Here is a 20,931-nt window from a genome sequence, read left to right as displayed (position 1 = left end):
TATTGGATATGAAATATTGTTATTACAGTATGAACAGATTCCAGTTATGACCACCTTGTAAACAATAGGAGGCATAAATACATTGTAGACATTATACTTGTCTGTCATCAGAAGACAGACCTTGGTTGTGGATGAGTTGAGTTGACGCCCATTCAATTCAAAGTGCATTGAACACCTGGAGGAAAAGCACTATAGAAATCCAATCCATTATGTTCATAATTATTGTTTGTCATCAGCTTAAAGGGGTAGAGCATGTAGGCCTACTGTCATGGATGGCCCCCACATCAGCCCATTTTTCCCCCTTGTTACATTTACCTGAACTGCTCTATGGCCAGTCCGTTTCAACCTACTGTTTTTCCCAAGTGGGAAAAAGTGAGAGGTGGGATGTGGCTTTATTACTTTGCGGTTGTGGCTGCAGACTGGGTTCCGCATAGAACTATTGGCCAGATTTACCCAAGTTTGCACCAGATGCCAAATTGGCACCTGTTTCTTTCAGTAATGGATAGAACACCAAAAACAAATAACAATTATGAAACTATCTTCATCTACACTATTACTACACATCTACACACATACACGTATTCTTTCTCTAAACTTCTATTTGCTATTTTTGTACTGTCCTTTATGTTCAGTCCTCTGTAGCTGGTAGTTAGTAGAGCATGGTTTTTGCAACGCCAGGATAGTGGGTTTAATTCCTGGGTTCTCCCATACTTAAAAATGGTATGCACACATGACTGTATTATTATTATTATTATTATTATTATTATTATATTATTATTTCATAAAACAGGTGGACATGGAACATCCTTTTCTCAGATATACAGTGTTGTTTTGCTTGTACCCTGATTTTTTTAAACAAAAATTTAAAGCTTTTTAATCTGCCCTTAATATACATACTTGGACAATAGTACGTTTTTTACATTACATTTATTCCCCATCATCGGGATCAGCCACTGGCTTGGTTGAGGCACCTGCTAGGGATGTTGTTGACCAATCCTAGGGGATGTCACCAGATCCCTCAGATTTCTCTGTGCTCTTTTGTTGAATGCTTGCTTCCATGAGTCGACACACCACAATTGCCCTATTGAATTGGAGATCTGGACACTGACATTAAAGCATAAATTAATCCTCTAAATGTTAGTTGTCACCATGAGATCAGAGAGGACAGTGTTTGAGTAACTTGACTGCTGACTGACAATCTTAATATTAGTTGACCATTGTTTGGATTAAGTTAAATTAGACTAGACAGCATGAGCAATTGAGCAGTTGGCTTCATACAGTATCCTTAACATACTGTAGGCTATAATGTCCTTTACCCTGGTGGAATATCATTGTGGTCCTCTGTAGCTTGGCTGGTAGAGCACGGCGCTTGTAACGCCAAGGTAGTGGGTTCGATCCCCGGGACCACCCATACGTAAAAATGTATGCACGCATGACTACAAAAGCGTCTGCTAAATGGCATATTATTATTATTATTATAGTTTGTCTGTATGAGAAAAAGGGTAGGCCTAATTAATGGGTGTCTGATAATGTTGCAACACTGTGTTGTCATAAACAACATTAATGTAATAAAATATTAGGCTACATGAATTGCTCTGATAAAGATTTTATTGAAATTGAATTTGGAACAAAATTGAACTTGTCTGAACAAACTTGCAGCCGAAGCATCTTTAATAAACAAATACAAGTTGTTTGAACAAATATGATCTGAAACTCTTTTGGTGATTAAATATTTATTGAATAATGTGACCTAAATAAAATGTGATGGAATGTGCAAAAAATTGACCAATGAAAACACGCCTTTGAAAATGTATTGGAAAAAATATTACACAGCATCACTGATTGGCCAAGCAGCTGCTTTACAAGCGAGATGCACTGTTGCGCGCTACATCCCCTTTAACAATTCTGAATGGTTCAATCCTAGGAGGCTGCCTGACACAGGTTTGTTGGATGTTTAACTTTATGCTTTGCCTATTCAATTGTATTATTCCAGGTTTGTGCTCAATAACTATGTAAAAATAAGAAATACATTATTGTGTGTTTGTTTGCGCAATAACATTGATAACTGGGTCATTTAAAAAATCAACAGAGTCACCATAAATCGCTGTTTTCAAAAGGAGTAGATGTCTGATGGTATTAATTCGTTTTAATAGCCATCATATTATCAATAAAGATTACATGCCCATCGCAGGCTGGATAGACTACGGATTTTAAGACGTAGGCCTATACTCGAAACATCACCAAAACAATAGTTCTCTTTTACAGGCGTTCCCTATTTCGTAGCGTGCTTGGTGAATCAACACGTAGTCAGAAAAATAGATATGTGCTGTAGAACTTCTTCCTGTAAACTAGCTATCAACTTCTTGCGACCGCAAATTGTAAACTGAAAGGAGATACTACGTGTGTGCGACACTCTACTTTGTTTAGAAACGTTTATTAGCACGATGCGCGCTTTTAGGACTTGTTAAAGGAGCCCGAATGACGCCATTGTTAGTTAATTAGCTAATATTGTAATACAAGTTTAAAAGGAGACAATGTATCCATTGTCAAGCTCGTGTTGTGGTATCCCCGCCTTGCCATTTTGCTTTTTAAAACCATTTATTTAAACAAGCAATATAACATACAATAGTCACCATTAGTAAAGTAAAAACGATATTCAATGTTCTTTGCCAGAATGCTGTAAAGCACACTTTCTTAACCCTGCCCAGGCCAGCTCAGGGTGGCTTCAAGTTCACAGCTATTTCAAAGACATACTGTACACTTGCTACCAATGGTTGTAGCCTACTTATGAGGCCCAAGTTCAAATAATGACAGGTGCCATTGAAACTTGGTTTGGTAGAACACCTGAACATTTGACTTTATAAGCTAGGCCTATACCTGGCTCAATGTGGTACAGAAAAGCAGACAACCGCATAAGAGGAATGCGGTTGTCTGGATTCTGTTTTCGATGTTGACTCACTGTCTGAGTGTACTGCTTTTAACCGACTCTCCTGTTGACAATATTCTTGAGATGCGAACCCTTTTTTTCCACTGGATTGGTCTGCGATGTGGTTATCATATGGAGTTGCATTGTTGATATACTACAAAGGAGACAGTATTTTGCCGGTGTATTTCAGTACTGCTGTTGGAGACAGTCTGGGTTTTAGGTGAAAGGTGAATGTCTCAAATTGGTGGTTGACTACAACCCCCAGGGGAAGTGTGTTCCCGAAAATCTGGAGTAGTCCGCATAATAAAACAAGTAGTCAGCTAAGGGGGAGTGGGGGCATGTCCCCCTGCAAAATCAGATTTGGTTACATCTGATGCACTCCAATTTGTTAGTCAATTAAGTAGATGCCACAAGGGAGAGTAGGCAGCTATTTGACTGGCAGCTGGCACTTATGGAACTCATGGCAGGGGTCACCGGGGATACGTTTCAGTGAGGTGAACTTCGCAGATAGAAATGTAACAAATTCTAGTCTACTTGACAGACAACCATATCTATTCTACTCTATGCTTTTCTATGTGAACGTTTCTGTAACGTTGCACCATCCTGAATAGGCTCCTGTTTACACGCATTCATCATCTAGCCAGGCTATGTGTGCCACCTGTTGCCTGGTTCCCACTTCCACCCTGGCTTTTTTTGCCTAAAAGCTGCTAGGTCTGTTCTGAAACCAATCCCTATACCCCTTCCTTTAGTAGCATACATTCATGCCTCTTTGAATTCATGTCAAATGCAGATATGAACTGATGTGTTGACTGACAACCATGTGGCAACTTCTACAGAAGATCTTCACATGCCTTTTTCTATATATTACAAAGGGATTCTGCTACGAAGTCTGGTTGGTATTTGCCTATGTTACAGATGTTACATCTCTCCAAATGTGCCACAAAAGAGATCAGGAAGCAGATTTTTTTTATGACCGTATGCATGAAGTAGGAGAGACTACGAGATGGACCACACTGTGCGTACAGTTATTTTGTCAAAGGCAGAAGTCCTCAGGAAGTTTAGGCCTGCTTGTTGCTTAATCTTCAATCTAACCTGCAGTTAGCTGTCTAAAGTTAGACTTGACAGATTTTAAAGGGGCAATCTACGATTGCTACATCCATTTGTGAACTTTTAAATTGATGAGCGATTTATATACAGTACCAGTCAAAAGGTTGGACACCTACTCATTCAAGGGTTTTTCTTTATTTTACATATTATTTACATTGTAGAATAATAGTGAAGAAATTCAAAACTATGAAATAACATATGGAATCATGTAGTAACCAAAAAAGTGTTAAACAAATCAAAATATATTTTACATTTGAGATTCTTCAAATAACCACCCTTTGCTTTGATGACAGCTTTGCACACTCTTGGCATTCTCTCAACCAGCTTCATGAGGTAGTCACCTGGAATGCATTTCAATTAACAGGTGTGTGTTGTTAATTTGTGGAATTTATTTCCTTCTTAATGGGTTTGAGCCAATCAGTTGTGTTGTGACAAGGTAGGGGGGGGGTATACAGAAGAGAGCCCTATTTGGTAAAAGACGAAGTCCATATTATGGCAAGAACAGCTCAAATAAACAAAGAGAAACAACAGTCCATCATTACTTTAAGACATGAAGGTCAGTCAATATGGAACATTTCAAGAACTTTGAAAGTTTCTTCAAGTGCAGTTGTAAAAACCATCAAGCGCTATGATGAAACTGGCTCTCATGAGGACCGCCACAGGAATGGAAGACCCAGAGTTACCTCTGCTGCAGAGGATAAGTTCATTAGAGTTACCAGCCTCAGAAATTGCAGCCCAGTAACAAACACATCTCAAAATCAACTGTTCAGAAGGGACTGTGTGAATCAGGCCTTTCATGGTCGAATTGCTGCAAAGAAACCACTACTAAAGGACACCATTAAGAAGAAGAGACCTGCTTGGGCCAAGAAACACGAGCAATGGACATTAGACCGGTGGAAATGTGTCATTTGGTCTGGAGTCCAAATTGAGATTTTTGGTTCCAACCGCCGTGTCTTTGTGGATGTGGGTGAACGGATGATCCCCGCATGTGTAGTTCCCACCGTAAAGCATGGAGGAGCAGGTGTTATGGTGTGGTGGTGCTTTGCTGGTGACACTGTCTGTGATTTATTTAGAATTCAAGGCACAGTTAACCAGCATGGCTACCACAGCATTCTGCAGTGATACGCCATCCCATCTGGTTTGGGCTTAGTGGGACTAAAACACCTCCAGGCTGTGGAAGGGCTATTTTACCAAGAAGGAGAGTGATGGAGTGCTGCATCAGACGACCTGGCCTCCACAATCCCCCGACCTCAACCCAGTTGAAATGGTTTGGGATGAGTCGGACGGCAGAGTGAAGGAAAAGCAGTCAACAAGTGCTCAGCATATGTGGGAAGTCCTTCAAGACTGTTGGAAAAGCATGCCAGGTGAAGCTGGTTGAGAGAATGCCAAGATTGTGCGATGCTGTCATCAAGGAGAAAGGTGGCTATTTGAAGAATCTCAAATATACAATATATTTTGATTCGTTTAACACTTTTTGGGTTACTACATGATTACATATGTATTATTTTATAGTTTTGATGTCTTCACTATTATTCTACAATGTCAAAATAAAGAAAAACCCTTGAATGAGTAGGTGTGTCCAAACCTTTGACTGGTAGTGTACAATTTATATAACCATTTTCCATCCTACAAATTAGGAATAGGCATAGGCTTTGATTTCCTGTGAAACAGATGGAAAAAATCGACCAGACACCAAGTCTTACAAGGTATTAGAAATACATCGCAACACAATGTTGAAGTAAAGACTTATGACAACGAATATCTACACTTATATTTAATTTAGGAATTTTTTTTCTGACTTATGTAAGTTTAACAAACATTGCCTTGTGCCTTGAAATTCCGTTACCAAAAACCCACATATCTTTAAGATATTTTCAAATGTCTCTCCCTCATGAGGAGGAATGATAATGAAAGTTCAGTTCACAGAAGTAACAAATAAAGGTAGACTTATCAGTTAGGCATAGTGTTACTGATATAAATTTTGTTTATGAATTAAGTGATTAAACCCCTGAATTCTGTTACCAAATCAGTAACAGAATTTCAAATAAATTGGTAACAGAATTTCTGCCATTGCATTGGCTACAATGGGAATTTATAGTAGTCACAAACCACCGTTGGGTCACCTGCTACTGGCATCCCTTCCACTGGCATACTGTTATGTCCAATTTGTAAGTCGCTCTGGATAAGAGCGTCTGCTAAATGACGTAAATGTTAAAATGTTCAGCTGATAACTGTTTTCTTTCTGTTCTCTGGTGGTCAAAGCAAGAGTGTGAAAAGTCTGGACAATCTCTCTTGCTCTCTACCTCCAATTACTGTCACCTCTCCCAGCTCTTAATGACACCTACCCATGAGTAGGGCTGTTACAGTGACCATATTACCGCCACACCGGCGGTCACAAGTCATGGCCGCAGTCAAATTCCAAGTGACTGTTTAGTCACGGTAAGTAGGCTTCTCCAAAACTCCGCTCTGATGCTGCTGATGGTCATTAGTAGCCTACCAAACTGCCAGTCGCTGATGGCCTTCTACTCTGCGATCTATTGTCCCTCAAATCACTCTGACATCAATGCAAATGCAATCGAAAATCAAATCAAACACTTCATGAGAGTCTATGAGCTCATGTTGTGCAACATTTCTATAGGCAGTGCAATTGTGTGAGAACAGCATTTTGATGGCCTCTTAAAAAGAGCTTCATCATAGGCTATGCCTACTATATATTTATTTCTCAACATTCCTAATATCCACATTGCTTCACTTTACAACTGGAGGATAGCCTACCTGGCATGAAAATGAACCGCTGGAAAAGAGTCCTCCATTCGCTATTTAAGTGCATAGATAAAAAAAAATTTCCCCTGATCCTGTTCCGACAGGTTCATGATAGTGGTCCATTCTAAATCAAAACTAATTTCACACGTGTTATTTAGACAATATTAAATCAAGAATAGTCTGATGGGTGACCATATTATCACTTGTGAATGATGCCCAGCATAGCATGTGCAGTAAGGCAAGAAACAGCACATGCCTTTTTTTTCTTTCTTGTGTGACTTTTTTTCAAATCATAGTCACACACATCATGTAGCCTAGCCCATAGGCCTATATGTTTTGATAAGGTTTGTATCACAACTAAACAGGCCAAATAACTCCAAACGTAGCCTATAGTCCTAGGACACCCTGGAACACTGCTAGAGAGCACATAGCCTACAGAGCCTAGTCATCGCAATCTCATGTGAAAACCGAGCCTAATACAGTGACAACTATAAGATACCAAAAACAATTGTAGTCCAATCAACGTAAGCTAAATATGATGTGGCTGTCCATGGTTCTGATTGTTGTGCATTCGTGCAAGTAGAAAAAACATGTTGACTCCCTCTACTTGTAGAGAAATGCCAATGCCATCCTCTTTCATGTTGACGAAACGGTCTATGACACGCTTTTATTTTTCGTTGTCCTAGGCTACCTGGCTAAAATGCTTGCTCGCTAGCCTAATTTCCTTTCATGGGCAATGTTAGCCTTCTACACCTAGGTACATATTGAACTTCCATCCTCTCAGTCCAGGGGCACAGTTTATGAATTTATGTTTGGAATAGAATCGCTGTTTTATAAGCATTGTCCAGTACGGAGAATAAAGTAAAAGCAACATTTTTGCTAGCTAGCTAGCCACCGGAGGACAACTCAACGAGCTGCAACAATTCAAGTTGTTTCTGGCAATGACATTTCTCCCGACGTGATAGTAGTGAAGCCAAATCCAAACTGGCTTCCCTTGACACTTTAAAAAAAATATTTTTTTTGGTGCGCCAGGACCATTCACAGTTGAGCGCACAGTTTAGCTCAGCTGATTGGCTATTATTTTATACTTTTTCTATCAAGGGAGGCCAAATACTCGCTGGCTTCCCTTGCATTCAATGCTACGGGCGGCAACAATGTCATACTCTTTTTGACCAGATGGCATTAGATGGCCTACAGAGACAGAGGTGCACTGTTTCGCTCGCTTGGATGCTTTCTCCGGTGAGCCTCCTGCGAAATGAAGGACAATTATGAAAACACAGATTAAATTATGATATTTTTTGGGGGCCTTTTTATAAAGACTTTTCATGCAGTTCTACTACACTTTATATGACTGGAGACATTAGCAGAATCTTTTTTTAAATGACAAATAACAGGGTAGCCTGCTGACACTGACAAACGGATCAATAAAAACTACGTTGTCCATATATTAGGCCTACAAGAAATGGAGACACAAAGTATATGTCTGTCTGTCTAAACTGGAGGAGGAAATTATTGTAAAATAAACTTAAGTAGCACTGACCCAACAATGATAAATAGTGAATGTGCGCACTCACCTGGGATATTGCTGATGCTCTCTGCTGTTGCCAATAAGATGGGCTATACTGTTGTTCGCTCAGTTAAGTCGAGAATTTTGATAACTATAAGACCAATTTAGTCGTCTCATTGTCTTCTCTTTACAGCAATAACCATATACCTTCCAAACAATGTTTTTCTGCGATTTGTATTTTGAAATATTGTGATATGCCTGGCTTGGCCCATCTTTCTACTTTTCAGACACTCGCAACTTAACAAAAATCTGCGCAAATTGCATCCGCTGCATTTCCTTCCGACTGTAGGCAATACGATTTAAAACAATCCATAACTTATAAAAAATTTTTATAAGCTGATGATTCTCTGTGGCCAAATCATGCTTTAAGTAGCCTATTTTGAATTATATTTTATTTATTTACTTCTGTATAGACTGTAGTAGGCTATATCATTTTGGCAATTTTTATTCAATTTACTTTAGGAAAGTTTCCCCTAGCCTTATGGATGCGCTGCCTATGCTTGCATATTAAATATATATATTTTTTTGGTATTTTTATTTATTTTTATTTTATATATATATATATATATATTTTTTTTTTTTTATATTCTCTTATCCAGAGCGACTTACAGGAGCAATTAGGGTAAAGTGCCTTGCTCAAGGGCACATCGACAGATTTTTCACCTAGTCGGCTCGGGGATTAGAACCAGCGACCTTTCGGTTACTGGCACAAATATGTAACCTCATTCGCTATTCGAGTACAGGCTACGGATGACTTATGTTTTTTTTGTAGGCCATTCCAAAAAAAAAAAAAAATCCATCCATAGGCTATATGTAAAGAAAGATTCAATTAAGAGTAGTCTGATGGGTGAGAATATTATCAAGTGCTTGTCAAATTGTGAATGAGAGACTGAGGAAGTGTGTGCAGTCTGCGCAAGAAACAGAGCAGAGCTCATGCCTTTAAAAAATTTTCTAATCATCATTAGTCGCATCATGCAGACTTTAGAAAGTATTAAAAATGTAAATGTATAGCCTAAACTAAAGTTTCATAAATAACTCTAAATGAAGCATATAGGAGGACCTGTTTCTTTGTTATTTACTCAACACGGAATAGCCGCATGTGTGTACTCCCTCGGAAATCATTTGGAGAAAATATCCTTTCTATTTTATTCAGCTATGTTCAATTGTATTCCTCATACTGTAAAATAATGCCACAGAAGTCTAAGCAAACCTTGTCTGCTGAATGAACTAGTGTAGCCCACAGCCATATGGTATAGACAGATCAGGGCCTAACATAAGGTCAACTCAGAATATGCAATTCTGTTCTGCTGAAGTAGGCTACATTTTCTTCATATGTTTCTTTAGACCTGTCTAAAATAATAATGGATTTATTGTGACGGTGTAGGCTATATTAAATTGATTTATTAGACATTTTAAAATGTAGATGTTCCAATGGTCTGAATCAGTGGCTTGTAGGCTATGCGTGGAAGCCAGGAGAGGCTAAACGTGTTTTATTAATTCATGGTAAATTACCGTGAGACAGGCAGTTATTTGCATGACAAAGTTTCATTACCGCCACAGTCCTGCCCATGAGCCCCCTCTCGTTCCACTTAACCAGCAACCTCACCCACTGACCGACACCGAACGTCCATGGACGTTGAAATCTGGTCAATCCGCCCAGCCTTCATTTGGCCCAAACATAGATATCCATGATTGATTCAGATAAGGTCCGGACCTAATCTGAAACCATCATAGACGTCTGTTTCACAAGTTTGGACAGCACAGTACAGTAGAGTACAGTAAACAAAAATAGAGTATCGTACAGTAAAGCACAGAGTACAATAAAGAAAAGGGTATAGTTCAGTACTGTACACAGTAGAGCACTCTAAAGTTGAGTATACTGAACTATACTGTACTGAACTCTACTGTTCTGTGCTGTACTGTATATACTCTGCTGTACTCTATTGAGCTCTACATTTACATTTACGTCATTTAGCAGACGCTCTTATCCAGAGCGACTTACAAATTGGTGCATTCACCTTATGATAGCCAGTGGGACAACCACTTTACAATTCTTTTTAAAATATATATTTTTTTAGAGTATATTTTTAATTTTCATTTGTGTATGTATGTATGTATGTATATATATATATATATATATCATACACACACACACAGTGGGGAGAACAAGTACACTGCTCAAAAAAATAAAGGGAACACTTAAACAACACAATGTAACTCCAAGTCAATCACACTTCTGTGAAATCAAACTGTCCACTTAGGAAGGAACACTGATTGACAATAAATCACATGCAGTTGTGCAAATGGAATAGACAACAGGTGGAAATGATAGGCAATTAGCAAGACACCCCCAATAAAGGACTGGTTCTGCAGGTGGTGACCACAGACCACTTCTCAGTTCCTATGCTTCCTGGCTGATGTTTTGGTCACTTTTGAATGCTGGCGGTGCTTTCAATCTAGTGGCAGCATGAGACGGAGTCTACAACCCACACAAGTGGCTCAGGTAGTGCAGCTCATCCAGGATGGCACATCAATGCGAGCTGTGGCAAGAAGGTTTGCTGTGTCTGTCAGCGTAGTGTCCAGAGCATGGAGGCGCTACCAGGAGACAGGCCAGTACATCAGGAGACGTGGAGGAGGCCGTAGGAGGGCAACAACCCAGCAGCAGGACTGCTACCTCTGCCTTTGTGCAAGGAGGAGCAGGAGGAGCACTGCCAGAGCCCTGCAAAATGACCTCCAGCACGCCACAAATGTGCATGTGTCTGCTCAAACGGTCAGAAACAGACTCCATGAGGGTGGTATGAGGGCCCGACGTCCACATGTGGGGGTTGTGCTTACAGCCCAACACCGTGCAGGACGTTTGGCATTTGCCAGAGAACACCAAGATTGGCAAATTCGCCACTGGCGCCCTGTGCTCTTCACAGATGAAAGCAGGTTCACACTGAGCACGTGACAGTTGTGACAGCGTCTGGAGACGCCGTGGAGAACGTTCTGCTGCCTGCAACATCCTCCAGCATGACCGGTTTGGCGGTGGGTCAGTCATGGTGTGGGGTGGCATTTCTTTGGGGGGCCGCACAGCCCTCCATGTGCTCGCCAGAGGTAGCCTGACTGCCATTAGGTACCGAGATGAGATCCTCAGACCCCTTGTGAGACCATATGCTGGTGCGGTTGGCCCTGGGTTCCTCCTAATGCAAGACAATGCTAGACCTCATGTGGCTGGAGTGTGTCAGCAGTTCCTGCAAGAGGAAGGCATTGATGCTATGGACTGGCCCGCCCGTTCCCCAGACCTGAATCCAATTGAGCACATCTGGGACATCATGTCTCGCTCCATCCACCAACGCCACGTTGCACCACAGACTGTCCAGGAGTTGGCGGATGCTTTAGTCCAGGTCTGGGAGGAGATCCCTCAGGAGACCATCCGCCACCTCATCAGGAGCATGCCCAGGCATTGTAGGGAGGTCATACAGGCACGTGGAGGCCACACACACTACTGAGCCTCATTTTGACTTGTTTTAAGGACATTACATCAAAATTGGATCAGCCTGTAGTGTGGTTTTCCACTTTAATTTTGAGGGTGACTCCAAATCCAGACCTCCATGGGTTGATAAATTTTGATTTCCATTGATAATTTTTGTGTGATTTTGTTGTCAGCACATTCAACTATGTAAAGAAAAAAGTATTTAATAAGATTATTTCATTCATTCAGATCTAGGATGTGTTATTTTAGTGTTCCCTTAATTTTTTTGAGCAGTGTATTTGATACACTGCCGATTTTGCAGGTTTTCCTACTTACAAAGCATGTAGAGGTCTGTAATTTTTAGCATAGGTACACTTCAACTGTGAGAGATGGAATCTAAAACAAAAATCCAGAAAGTTCCATTGTATGAATTTTAAGTAATTAATTTGCATTTTATTGCATGACATAAGTATTTGATACATCAGAAAAGCAGAACTTAATATTTGGTACAGAAACCTTTGTTTGCAATTACAGAGCTCATACGTTTCCTGTAGGTCTTGACCAGGTTTGCGCACACTTGTGCATAGATTTGTATGGTTCGTTACTTTTAAATAAATTATTTTTGTTTGCCATAGGGATTTTGGCCTACTCCTCCATACAGTCCTTCTCCAGATCCTTCAGGTTTTGGGGCTGTCGCTGGGCAATACTTTCAGCTCCCTCCAAAGATTTTCTATTGGGTTCAGGTCTGGAAACTGGCTAGGCCACTCCAGGACCTTGAGATGCTTCTTACGGAGCCACTCCTTAGTTGCCCTGGCTGTGTGTTTCGGGTCGTTGTCATGCTGGAAGACCCAGCCACGACCCATCTTCAATGCTCTTACTGAGGGAAGGAGGTTGTTGGCCAAGATCTCGCGATACATGGCCCCATCCATCCTCCCCTCAATACGGTGCAGTCGTCCTGTCCCCTTTGCAGAAAAGCATCTCCAAGGAATGATGTTTCCACCTCCATGCTTCACGGATGGTGTTCTTGGGGTTGTACTCATCCTTCTTCTTCCTCCAAACACGGCGAGTGGAGTTTAGACCAAAAAGCTCTATTTTTGTCTAATCAGACCACATGACCTTCTCCCTTTCCTCCTCTGGATCATCCAGATGGTCATTGGCAAACTTCAGACAGGCCTGGATATGCGCTGGCTTGAGCAGGGGGACCTTGCGTGCGCTGCAGGATTTTAATCCATGACGGCGTAGTGTGTTACTAATGGTTTTCTTTGGGACTGTGGTCCCAGCTCTCTTCAGGTCATAGAAGGATTACTTTTATACTCTACTGTGCTGTACTTAGAAGTCACAAGTTTGGACATCAATCATTGGTACAGATTTGGTCCGGCCAACAACATTTCTTTGGTGGAGCACATTAAAATAATAGCCAGTGTGTAGCATAATACCCACATATGCAAAGGAGGATATTGCATACATCTAGCTTTGTGTACCTATTTAGGATACATCACCATGAAGAGCATGGCATTCATAGCCATAATAACTCATTTCTTTCAATAAACCAAAGCAATTTTTTTATTTTAAATTGTTTTACTCAAGGTGTCATGTCATAGCTGACACCTCATTCTTTCTGCAGACATTCTTTATTCTTAATTCGGAGCAGATATTTAATAGTTTATGGAAAACGTGGTCACCTAAAAAAAAAGAAGGGGGATTTTACAAAAATTCTGTTACCAAACTTTGCATCTGCACAGTTCTTCCAGTAAATGTGTTTTTGTAAAAATGTCTGTGTTGTTAAGTAGTCCTTGTGCATAGATTTGTATGGTTCGTTACTTTTAAATAAATTATTTTTGTTTGCCATACATTTTAAGTGAGTCGCTACACAATTCCGTTGCGGTGGAATTGCCCGTCAGTAACACGGGTTGCTGCGATGCACACAGACCAATTGCTCCAGTCTACAAATTTGTGATTGTGATTATCATGTGGAACATTGGAGGATTCTTGTTCTTGTCCTGGCAGCTTTGAAGTACAATGACAGCATTCATCCCAAGCCATTCAAGGAAATGGAGGTTTGTGGTGTGGGGAAAGAAACTCTTGGTCATCTTTCTCTGTTGTCTCGAATGTTCGCCGTCTCTCACATGAGAATCTAGCATTTTCTGCTACAGATTACGGAGGTCTCTCTCTCTCCTCGCCTTCTCTTCCTGCTCCCTCTCCTTGCCCTCTTTCTCTCTCTTTCCCCTCTCGCTCTCTGCTGTTCTCTCCCTCCCTTCTCACCCCACTCTGTGGAACAGGGCCAAGGGTGCACAGCCTCTCCGCTGCGACCCGCCTGCTCCGCTCGTCTTTGGCGGGGGTTACTAGCGGCCAAAGCCCTCAGGCCACAGCGAGTCAGTGAGCCTTTATTTACACAACACTTCCCAGTTCTACCAAGGCTCTGACCCCGGCCTGGTCAAACAGGAAATTGGCACTCGGAGCATGGGCGAGGAGGGAGCTATTAGCACGTCATTAGTGAGAGCCCCATTCAGTTGAGTGGAAAGTTAGTGCTAAGCTCTGTCTCTTTAAACGGCTAAATGAGCTAAAGCTGATGAGATTAAGGGTATTTAATGCTTTCCATCGATGATTTAGATGCTAAATGGATATTAGTCCAAAGTGTTTTGAGTTTGTAGCATTTCAGCATAATGGCGTTGTGATTTAAAATGTTTGCAAAACCAAAAATTCAATAGCCTTAATGATGTTTATTGTTATAAATGGCTTTTTGACAAACGCACGTGCAGTTTGAAATTAAACTAGGTGAAAATTGGGTCTGATGTATACAGTAAGACTTTTGGAAATTGACCTCTGCAATGTTTTTAGGATTCAAAGCCCAGACTCAGATTATTAGGTGTAATCTGTAAATGTAATTTCCAGTTAAGCGCTGCCCCTGGTTTTTTGTTTGGAAATGGGGGGATTATATTGGTTTTGGTTTTGGGGGGCTCATGCCAAAATTCAAACAGTGGCGGTTATCAGCAGTCAGTGGCACCGTCATTACTAACAGTGGTTGACTCTGCAGAGCAGTGTTGGTGGGAGCCTCATGGAATCTAGGCAAGGTATGGGTAGGTTATATATCTGTTTGTGCTATATGTCTACGGTTAGGTGTGACAATGACCATAGGAGTTGGCAAGAAGGCACAAACAGATCTGGGACCGGGCTAACGGTAGGTAGGTTCTAGTTTTGAAGCCATCTTAGTAGACTACTAACTGTCATAAGGTACGGTTGACAGGGCTCAGAGGGAGGCTGCAGTCACCGAGCCATACCTGCAGTGCGGACAACCTTGGCTCCACTTCACATCACCCCTCTCGTTTTACGTTTTAGTCATTTAGCAGATGCTCTTATCCAGAGCGACTTAGTTATTGAGTGCCTACATTTTTTCTTTTCATACTGGCCCCCTGTGGGATTCGAACCCACAACCCTGGTGTTGCAAACGCCATGCTCTACCAACTGAACTACATCCCTGCCGGCCATTCCCTCCCCTACCCTGGACGACACTGTGCCAATTGTGCGCCGCCCCATGGGTCTCCCGGTTGCGGCCGGCTACGACAGAGCCTGGATTCGAACCAGGATCTCTAGTGGCACAGTGCCTCCCCAATGTCCCATCTCTCTATGACCCTGCACAGTGCGGTCATGTGACCTGGTGCCCTCCTGAATGCCGCGCTCCCCACCAAAGTCACCTTTGTGTCCAAAGCGGAGTGGGGGTGAAAGATGAGACTGTGTCCGTGCGGGGCTAAGCATCGCAGCTTGATCCCTTGGCAGTTACCTCCACCACCCCGCCCCCTATACTCAGTCCACAAGTAGCCACCTCCGTCACAGTCTAGATTTATTTCACTGCAAGGGAGCAGGGAGGTCAATCTGTTATGCTTCCCCAACGTGTGTGTGTGTGTGTGTGTGTGTGTCGTATGTTAACAACTTTGTATGTATAGAATGATAACGATCTCCCCCTGCCCCTTTACAACAACATCCTCCAGGGCTATTTGTAGCTAATGCGTTGAATTATCAATGAAGCGTCAGCGCTTAACAAATCACAACACACACGCAGCCTATTCAATAACTGAATAGTGCAGGGCAGTTTTGAGGGCTTTTCAGAAGAGTGCACCGTTACAGAACGTTCAGAAAGATGCAATTCTATCTCACTAAAGTGAGTTCTATTTGAATTAGATGTATATCTGCAATTGCAAGGTTCAGAACATCCCACTTCACTGAATACACTGTACATCTAGAAGCAGAGTAGCTGGTATTGTGACAGTAGTGTAAGCCCTCTGGGCATTTCTAACTGTACACAACTGAAACTGAGCTAGCACGCTGCTGTCACATATCTTTAGCAGCTTGTAAAAGCTAAAGTTAACGGATTTCTTTAGAAGACTAGGGATTTAGAAGATGTGTTTCTGGACCAGGCCTAGGAGTGGGAAAGGTTTAAAAGCCTGGCTTCAAGACTTGGGCTAGTGCGTTTTTAAAACGGGTCCCAGTCGTCAAGCTGACAATCTCTGGGGCTTTCACTTCCTTGAAGTCGAACACTCTTAACCTGAATAGACTTGGAGAGGTGTGTTAGTGTCCATGGGTGCCTGTTAGACCTGCGTTTCAAATACTTGAAAAATAATTTCAAATTCTTTCTGTGCCTGTTTGAGCTTGCCTGGCTTGATAAACCAATAGAAAAGTCCAAAAACTGCAAATCCCGCCCATCTGGCACTCCAGGCAGACTCAAACGCTCAAAATCTTTGAAATTGTTCATGTATTTGAACCCAGGTGTGGTGCCTGTCGGTTTACCTGTCGGTTGGTCAGGGGTAGGCGAGTTGACTTGGTTCAGAATATGCTCATTCCTGGACCTAAGCATGCTCAATGGAGACTTTCCATTAAATGCTTTTTGTGACTGGGTGTGAGATGGAAACACGTGGTTATGTTCAATATTTTTTAGCGTTCCATTTTTTAGTAAGACATACTGTACATTTCCATCTTTATAATGCATTATAAGTGCATTTTGTCTTATATGCTATGCATAATGCACCACAATGCATGATATAGGCGCTTATAGTTGCTTCATAGGAAGTGTTACCATTTCAAGTCTTCAGTCTCCTTTTCAGATATGGGAAGTCGCGCTGCTTTTTCGCTCCGTTTTTTTTTTTACATAGCTTCAAGCATAATATTTACATCATATCGCTCTATCATCTCTTTTAGTCCTGGTCTCATTGGTGATGTCATCTGGCATCACTGCCCCGTGATATGTACTTTCTAGAGTTTCTAGAAAGAGCTTTCTCTGAATAATGTACGTTATAGTGAACTCATAGCTTTTATGACAAGGGGAAGCCATTGTCTACAGCCAAACTAAGCTACACTGAACAAAACTATAAACGCAACATGCAAAAAATTTCAATGTTTTTACACAGTTAAAGTTTGTATAAGGAAATCAGTCAATTGAAATGCATTTATTAGGCCCTAATCTATGGATTTCGCATCACTGGGAATACAGATATGCATCTGTTGTTCACAGATGCCTTTAAAAAAAGCATGGATCAGAAAACCAGTCAGTGTCTGGTGTGACCACCATTTGCCTCATGCAGTGCGTGATCAGGCTGTTTATTGTGGCCTGTGGAATGTTGTCCCACTCCTTCAATGGCTGTGATGCCTCAAGCACTCCTGAGTCCGTAGGGGAGTTGCAGCGATGGGACAAGACTAACTACCAACTGGCTATCACGAAAAAGGGGTAAAAAATATTGGCTGGAACACGCTGTCGTACACGTCAATGGGTGACATGTCTGAGTATGCAGGCGATGGAAGAGCTGGGACATTTTCAGCTTCCAGGAATTGTGTACCGATCCTTGCGACATGGGGCCATGCATTATTATGCTGAAACATGAGGTGATGGTGGCGGATGAATGGCACGACAATGGGCCTCAGGATCTTATCACGGTATTTCTGTGCATTAAAATTGCCATAGATAAAATGCAATTGTGTTCATTGTCTGTAGCTTATGCCTGCCCATACCATAACCCCACCCCCACCATGGTGCACTCTGTTTACAACGTTGACACCAGCAAACTGCTTGCCCACGTGACACCATACACGCTGTCTGCCATCTGCCAGGTACAGATGAAACCGGGATTCATCCGGGAAGAACACACTTCTCCATCGTGCCAGTGGCCATCGACGGTGAACATTTGCCCACTGAAGTCTGTTACGACGCCGAAGAACAGTCAGGTCAAGACTCTGGTGAGGACGACAAGCACACAGATGAGCTTCCCTGAGACGGTTTCTGACAGTTTGTGCAGAAATTCTTCGGTTATGAAAACCAACAGTTTCGTCAGCTGTCCTAGTGGCTGGTCTCAGATAATCCCACAGGTTAAGAAGCCAGGTGTGGAGGTCCTGTGCTGGCCTGGTTTGCGGTTGTGAGGCCGGTTGGATGTACTGCCAAATTCTCTAAAATGATGGTGGCTGCTTATGGTAGAGAAATGAACATTCAATTCTCTGGCAACAGCTCTGGTGGACATTCCTGCAGTCAGCATGCCAATTGCACGCTCCCTCAAAATTTGAGACATCTGTTGCATAGTGTTGCCTTTTATTGTCCCCAGCACAAGGTGCTGTGTAATGATCATGCTGTTTAATCAGCTTCTTGATATGCTGCACCTGTCAGGTGGATGGATTATCTGGGCAAAGGATGCTCACTAACAGGGATGTAAACAAATGTGTGCACAACATTTGAGAGCAATAAAAGCTTTTCCTGCACATGGAACATTTCTGGGAGCTTTTATTTCTGCTCATGAAACATGGGACTATTTTTGTTCAGTATAGTTGATTCTTCTCTTGGAAATGGTCTTTGTGTCAATCCCCTACAGTTGTCCTGTATGTGCATACTTTGTTTGTTGCTGCGTATTCAAAACTTTTTGAAAATGTACAGGGCACAAACAAGTACTAAAGTAGTCAACAAGTAGCTTGCCATTTAACAACCTGAATTCCAGGCTGTTTTTGCAATTTTATATTTGAACATGGCTCAGGTTAAGTTAGTAAAAGTAACTAGTAAGTAAGTTATACTCAATCTTTTATCATCGCACATCATATCCAGGGGATCTCCAAGAATGTTTCTGTATAAACCTAGATAGTCCGACTCATGCACTTGTCTTGCCCTGAAATGACTGAACCACATCACCACTTTCTTTTTAGCTGTTGACAGCGCTGTATTCCGTGCATTCTACAGTGTCAAACAGACCAGCTGGATTGTGACCCCTCTAGGCCCCCACACTCACACTCCCTCCCACTCACACTCTTCCCCCCCCCCACAGTTTTTTCCAATGTCTTCCGTTTTCTGGCTGAGTGGGGTGACTGGTGGGCGAGCGCTGCCATTGGCCCGTCATCCTCCCAGGCCAATTATGGAGTGGCTGGCTCGAGGGGGAGCAGCATTAGAGGGTTACCTTTAGCCTGGAAACGAGTCCCAGCCAAGCCATGTGACGCCTGTGGCATGTCCCTGCTCTCCCCGGCCAGCTGACCGGCATACACACACCCACACGTATATGTATCGCATGTGTATAGTGTATATACATGCATACACAGACACTTGTATGCACATACCACACACTTGGGAGAGTGAACAGGTTGGTATGGAAACAAAGATAACAGAGAGGGAGATGGCAATGGTTTTAAGTATAGCGAGCATTCGGCTGTGGGTAGTTACAAACCGACTCCTTGTTTGCCCTAGTCTTAAGAATTCCACCATTTTTGTTTGACCTAAGAGGTGTTCCATATCTGGAGGTTGTTAAGTAAATACAGAAAAATTTACCCTCTTCCTTGTTACAATCTCTCATTTCCCTGTCATTGGCAGTGTGTGTGTGTGCCAAGCTACCAGTGCGGGAATGGTCTACCTCAGGGCCTCTTTACGTGAGATTAGATTATTCGTCATTAACATGTTTCAGATGTGATGGATCTGCCATTAGCAACATTAGCATCTTGGACTATATCCTCAATCACTATGATGGGGATCTATTGGGGCCTTTTGTGGTTAGGGCTGGCACGTAATTCTATAATCGTGTAACCGACGATAAGGGATGAAGACATCATGAAAATAAAACTTTATTTTCAAGTCGACAAACAAAAAAATTCATAAAAGGCTGTTTCACATCTAAAAGCCAATGATAAGGAAAGAGGAGGGAAAAAATTGACAGTTTTTAGAATTTAGTGTTGTGGAACGAACCAGTGACTGAAGACGGCCGGGCATTAAAAAAGATGAGGGACTGTGGTTTAGCTATAAGTAAACACAGAACAGTCTCTGATTTGAGTCTTCGGTTGCTTAGGCAACCCCCCGGCCCCGAAGCAGCAGCACATGCAGTCAGGATTGAAGGAGAGGAGAATCTATTGAATTATTTACAAATAGTTTTTTTTATACCGATGGTCACTTCAAAACTTCCATGACAGTCACCGCCCTATTCGTGGTCGTAACACAGACCGGCATACAGAGATGCGTGTGCATACACACAGTTTTCAATGACTGCCTCCTTGAGCGGAGCTCCAATGAGTGGCTCAGAAGAGGGTGTTGCTGTTTGAAAGGGGGCGTCGCCCTGCTGTTCACAGTTGTGAGAACTAAAAGGTCTACTGTAGCTCAGTCCCCTCTGGGAGCAACTGCTACTACTTCAGGGATACAAGGTAAAGGTACCTCCTACTGTAGGCTATACTTATACAGAGCAGTTAGACTTTTTTCTTATCTCCTTGTTTCTTCTTTATGTGGCTATTTTTCAATGATCGTCGCATAATGTTTTTTTTTTTTTCACCCCTGCATTAGCGTCCTAGTTCCTAGCATTACATCTGCAAGGAACTGGAGTTTGAATCATTTATTGTATTGTATTCATGCTTGGAATTGATCAAGTGTAGTGACAAACCTAAGGTAAAATTATTAGTTAGAATGGAATTTTGGTCAATGACACAGGCTTTACACATACAATATTAATTTTGGTCTTGCTCTATGGGCCACACTTTCATCCTTGTTTATCAATTTCAAATTGGCTGTCAAACCTTATGCATCATCACACACATCGTTTAGTTATTCATTGTGTAAGCTATTTGCTGATCGCAAAGTGAGTGAAGTTTAGCATAACGTTCTGTTCCAAGTGGGCAGTT

The 20,931-nt window shown here is 41.9% G+C and overlaps 1 protein-coding gene across 3 annotated transcripts in view; it reads left to right on the top strand.

Annotated features, from left to right (window-relative positions):
• Positions 1 to 1,863: 1,863 nt before the first annotated feature.
• acsl1a (acyl-CoA synthetase long chain family member 1a) overlaps positions 1,864 to 20,931 on the top strand; it is a 55,827-nt gene continuing 36,759 nt past the window's right edge. Inside the window, exon 1 of one of the 3 annotated variants that reach the window (XM_084155552.1) lies at positions 1,864 to 1,941. The gene's annotated coding sequence lies outside the window, so the exon portion shown is untranslated. Of the gene's footprint in view, positions 1,942 to 20,372; positions 20,461 to 20,931 lie in introns of those variants that run through there. The other 2 variants (XM_084155551.1, XM_084155554.1) reach the window with 2 other exon arrangements.

This window comes from Coregonus lavaretus (assembly GCF_964263955.1).
Source record: "Coregonus lavaretus genome assembly, chromosome: 38".
In the NCBI taxonomy this organism is placed as follows: Eukaryota; Metazoa; Chordata; class Actinopteri; order Salmoniformes; family Salmonidae; genus Coregonus; species Coregonus lavaretus.
This window is presented reverse-complemented; position numbering and strand designations above follow the sequence as displayed.